The 6,015-nt window shown below is 33.4% G+C and overlaps 1 pseudogene; it reads right to left on the minus strand.

Annotated features, from left to right (window-relative positions):
- Window positions 1-814: 814 nt before the first annotated feature.
- LOC136826852 (piggyBac transposable element-derived protein 3-like) lies at window positions 815-2,452 on the minus strand (annotated as a pseudogene).
- Between the last annotated feature and the right edge of the window lie 3,563 nt (window positions 2,453-6,015).

Consider the following 6,015-nt stretch of genomic DNA (forward strand, 5'->3'; position numbering starts at 1 on the left):
TAATATATTTTCACTTCATAGTTAATTTTTGTTTTATATATTTTGTACATTTCTTAGTTATCCACTTATTTTCTTTAATTATAATGTTTTCACTGTTATTTATTTTTTGTAATTTTATTTTCATTTATTGTAAATATGAATAAAAAAAGCTAAGTAAGAAAACAGAAATAAAAAATGAATAGGCTATAAATAGAGATTAATAATATAAAATTAAACAGAAATAAATAAAAGTAAAAAAATAAAAATATGTGAAAATATATAAAAATAAAAGATAAATATAAATAAAAATTAATTAAAATAAAATAAATTAAAATATATACAAAAATAAAATTGAAAATAAAAAGTGAATAAAAATTAAAAGAAATAAAAGTTGGAAAATAAAAATTAATGAAATAAATTGAAATATTTGATGACAGAAACTGATACATAAAAAACAGGTACAAAACTAAATTAAACATAATTTTTGGTAAAATTAAATAAAAATTTAAATATAAAAATAAAAAATAAATTTAAATAGATATAAATATTAAAAATGAAAAATAAGTAAATATAAATAAGAATAAATAATAAAAATGAAAATAATTAGAAATAAAAATTTAAATAACTAAACTTAATAACAACAAATTAAAATAATGAAAAATAAAAAAAAAAGATAAATAAGTATCACCAAAAGAAACAAGAAAATTTAAAATAAATGAAAACAAATAAGCAAAAATTAATTAAATTAACCCTTTACTGCCCGAATTTTTTCTGATTTAAAATAAAATCTGAACTACATTTTTCTTACTAGGCGCAAGTTAAACAATTAATCACAAAATTTCAACATATTTATTCATAATAAAGTTTTTTTTATAAAAGAGTACTAAAAAGTCCTATCAGGCGCATGACAGCTTGGAGACAAAATGTCATTTTCTAAAGAAAACTGAATATTTCTTTTTTCTAAAAAAAAAAAAAAAAAAAAAGCAAGAGGAAAATCAAGGGGTTGACACGAAAAATTAAAGAAATAGTCTTTCTATGATCACAACTGCCAAAAAATACGTAATGGTACTGACCACCCCACCCCCAAAAAAAAACAATTCTTGTGAGGCTATTCCTTTATTTAGTATGGAAATCAAGGTAACAGTTCTTCTTAGCATCACAGCACAAGTGTACTTCACACCTGATCAAGTCTTATATCTTTATCAGGAATCTTCTTAGTTGCTTTAACTCTTTTCTTCTTCTTGGCAAAAGTAGCTTCTACAGAACCTGAAAGCCTTCCTCTTTTATTTGTTATGTCCTTTCCTCTATACATCAGGGATTTGGAAAGTCTGATTTTGAACTCACAGTGTGTGTTCCGTTTAATGTTAGGAACTCCTAATTCAATTGCCGAGCGTCTGTACAATAGCCAACATTGTACTACAGTCATATCTATCAAGTGAAAAATTAATCTCTGGTAGTATTTCTTTGCTCTAGAAGCCATCCTATAGTAAGAAATTAATTGGTCATGCAAATCCACGCCTCCCTTGTTTTTGTTGTAATTTGTGACCATAAAGGGTCTTGGAACCTCAACAGTATCTTTGATCTTCTTGTCATATCTAGCACACTTATCTACTAGCCATGATGTTGAAAAAGATGACACTAAGCATACTGACTTTGTGTCTAACCACTTTACAACTGAAATGGGGGTGTCTCCAATATTAGCATCCCATTCGTCATAAGAACCCCGACCTTTTGTTATGAGCTGTTTATCCAACTTTAATGCTAAACCTGGTAATCTTCTTTGTTGCACTGTGCCACAGCACCATATCCCCCTAGAAGCAAGATGTTCAATGAGAGGTAGTGAAGTAAACCAATTGTCAAAATACAACTTGTGGTTCTTCATGCAAGGTATACTTTCAGCAAGATGAAGAACTGAATTTGAACTTGCTTTGAGGTCCGGAACATCAGGCTTGTCCACAGGTTCTATTTTACCAGTGTAAGGTATAAAGTCATATACCATCCCTTTGCTATCAGCTAAAATGAATAATTTATACACCCATTTATGTGTTTTTTTGGGGGGGGATTATACATACTGCTTCATTGATGAACATCCTTTGAAGGGGACCACCTGCTCATCTACACAAAGATTTTCTGTCATCGGTATCTTCTGAAATTCTGCTCTCAGATGATCAACAAGTGATCTAACTTTGAATAATTTGTCAGTGTTGTCGTTAGTTGTATTGTCAACATGATGTAAGTTTGCTTTGATTTGCTCCCACCTATCCCTACTCATTACTGAAGCCACTGTTTCATCCATCCCTGACCAGTGAAGCTTGGTATTGGGAATTTTACTTATTGGCATATACAGACAGGTTCCTAGCCATTGTTCTAGCTCTTCTTGATTCAACTCTAAAGGTTTATTTGCATTATTTTGAATGGAGTAAAGGTTGTACGGTTCTACAATCAATTCTAAAAAATATTTGGAGAAAAACATCCTAAAATATTCTATCTAATTCTAATGAAACTTAACGTAACTCTTCTTGATAGATATCAATTGCAGCAAATTATATCAAGGTAAAATAAGCAAAAGATAACAGGCGTCAAAGTAAAAATAAAAAAACGTTAGATTAGGTTAGGCTTGGTTAGGTTAGTGTAGGTTTGGTTCAGAGGTTAAGTTGGTTTAGTTTAGGTTAGTTTAGTTTAGCTTAGATAACTTAGGCTAAGCTAGGTTACATTAGGTTAGGTTTTTGGGTTGGGTTAGCTTAGGGTAAGTTTGGCTTAGCAAGGCTTCTTTATTTTAGGTTAGGCTAGGCTAGGTTAGGTTAGGCTACCATATCTTCCATTTACAATTTTCATATAATACCCTACAGCAAATAAAAGAAACTAAAACACTAAAATTGCACTGTTTTAATATGTATCCTCATAAATAAATGGTGCTATGACGAAGAGGACAAATCAGTCCCCTTATAAAAAGTCACAGGTATACATTCCATAAAAAGTTCACATACTCTTGTATATATATGTGATATGTAACTTTTGAAAACATATATATACTCTCTAAATGTTCCTACGTGTACACAAATTTATTTGAGTTTATATCTTATCTGGTTTAGGTTCCATTCTTCTCAGAAATTCAGGTTTCATGAAGTGTCAACAATGTTCAGTCACTTCATAAATTTCTCTGCTACACTGCCATCTGCTTTGAGTAAACAAACTTTTGCCATGGAGACCATAAAGAGGACAGAAATGTCCAGTCAGGTGCACTACATCCTAGAATAAAAATTAACAGCTTTATGACCATAGAATCAAAAGAGGACTAAAATGTCCTTTTAGGCAGTAAAGGGTTAAGAATTAAAATATAAATAAAAATGAAGATAAAAAATAAAGAACGTTATCAAAAATAAAAATAAATAATGGTATATAATAAAAATAAAGAAAAGTAAATAAAGGAAAGAAAAAATTAAGAAAAATTAAAACAAAAATAAATAAAAATTATGAAATACATAAAAATTTATGAAATAAACTTAGAATTTATAAAAACATATTCAAATAAAAAAATTAATGAAACTAAATAAAAAAGCATACACATATAGAAATTAAAATTAACTTAAAGTGAAATACCTAAAAATGAAAATAAATACAATTAAAAAAATACAAAATATAATTACAGTAAAATAATAATGATTAAAGAAAATACAGGCAGTCCCCAGTTTACGATCAGTCCGGCTTACGACATTCCGAGGTTACGACGCTTTTCAAATATATTCATCAGAAATTATTTCCCGGTTTACTACACGTTCCGGGGTTACGACACGTCGTACGCTGATCAATCAGAAGAAGCATGGCTCCAAAACAGCAGAATAATAAAAATTGGGAGGTTTTTTTTATGAAAAAGGTCAATAAAAAGGGATTTTGACAAAGGAAAAATCTATTTCTGGGGGAAGACCTGTGTCACCCAGTGAAATTGGTTCCAATTAGCACATTTCTAGGTTTAAGACTGCTATATATACCAGAGAAAAAAAGCTATGTAGGATGCTGGAGTTACTACCTCCAGTTCGAACATCTCATACAGATGTCGGTATATACCGGGGGTGAGCTATTACGCTTCCACAGGCCTTCATCCAACAGACTTCTCAATTCTCAAAGACCCAAATTGGATGAGCCGTTACAAACTTGCAACTCGGAATACTCACCTGACCGCCAAGTAGGCGTCATCACGAGACTGACACATCATTCCAAATTTAGCCCCTACCAAGCTGAGTATTTCACCCGACAGGGGAAAAAACGAGGGGTGGGTCACTGGGTGACACAGGTCTTCCCCCAGAAATAGATTTTTCCTTTGTCAAAATCCCTTTTCTGGGTCGACCTGTGTCAGCCAGTGAAATAGTAACAGAGAATTAACTATACGAGAGCTTGGTGGCCCGCCTCAGAGAGTACACAAACGGAGCTAAAATAAAACATTTAAAGAAAACTTCACTGTGTTTTAATACAGACAATTCAAACATTATCACAAAAATAGGATTCAGAGGCACACAGGTAAAAAATTTCATAAATACACAGTAAAATTTTGAGGTACTCAGATAAAAATTTTTGAATACTAGGTATTAATCCAACTAGTATACTTAAGGCTAACAAAATAAATGACAATGAGGCATTGTGGAAATAAATGGGCTAGGCTAAGGGGCAGAACTGACCCAATGGAAGACGCAGGGCAAGCAGGTGAGACAGGGGGTCAGGGATTAAATTCATATAAACTAAACTTGGGTTGGACCAGAGGGGACCACACCACCCACTGCAACTGTGGAAAATTTAAGGGCCTCTAAAGACTTAAGATAGTGGCGTTTAAATACTTTTGGTGATTTCCAACCTGTATATTTCTTAAGTTCACCAAAATTCATATAATGAAAAAAGTTAGTGGAAGTGGCCACCGCACGAACATCATGGACCTTAGGTACTGATTCCGGATTTGCTTGCTTAATGAAATAAAGAATTTGCTGTCTGATGGCTTTGAGTGCGATATTGCCCCCCCCTTCCCTGACAAAAAGGGGACCCGAAGTTCTATTAGAGGTCCTATCTAAGTAAGCCCTTAAAGTATTGACTGGGCAAAGAGATAAATCTTGTGGAAGAGGGACAATCTTCCAAGGAGACCACCTATTCTGCGGGTCTTTGTTCTTTGCTAAAAAACTAGGATCTGGGGGTAACAGAACTTCACCTGACGGGAGGAAATCAACATGATTAGATTCTCTAGAAAGAGCAGACAGTTCAGAAATTCTAGCCCCTGAGGCTAGACTTACTAAGAACAGAGTTTTCCTCAGCAGACTCGGATATGAACATGAAAGATTATCAGTGTCTGATGCCAACCTAAGAACATCATTTAAGTACCAGGAGACCGTGTGTGGACGGGTTGCTGGTCTAAGGCGCGCACATGCTCTAGGAATAGATGAAAAATATGAGTCTGAAAGATTAATATTAAAGCCATGTAAAAATATTCTTTTTAAAGGAGATTTAGTTGTAGTAACGGTACTAGAAGCCAGACCCTTCTCGAATAATGACCTAAAGAAAGAGATTGCTAGGTTCGTGGTCATCTCATGAGCATTTGATTCTCTCAGAAACAAGGCTAATTTCTTAACTGCCGAGTCATACTGCCTGAGGGTAGATTCTCTTTTATCCGACTCAATAAATAATATATTAAGAGGGTCAATTTTGGCATCTTTAAGCGCTGCGTATTTCATGAAATCCATAAAGTTAGGGCACTGAGAATTCTTGAGGAAGCTGACACAATCTGAGTTTGTACTATTTGTGTTAACTGTGGGTTGGGGATAGGTCTGGGAGTGAGCTTCAACTCTAGAAGTAAGGGAAACCAACTGCTTTTGGGCCAGTTGGGTGCCACCAGTGCTACTCGGCCTCTGAATGATCTCAGTTTGTGCAAAACTTTCATCAGCAAATTTACCGGGGGAAACAGATAGACCCTTTGCCACCTGTTCCAATCGATTGTCATTGCATCTGTGGCATAAGCCAGAGGATCCAGATTGGGAGCAACGTAACAGGGAAGCTTGT

This window comes from Macrobrachium rosenbergii, chromosome 41 (genome assembly GCF_040412425.1).
Source record: "Macrobrachium rosenbergii isolate ZJJX-2024 chromosome 41, ASM4041242v1, whole genome shotgun sequence".
NCBI classification, from domain to species: Eukaryota; Metazoa; Arthropoda; class Malacostraca; order Decapoda; family Palaemonidae; genus Macrobrachium; species Macrobrachium rosenbergii.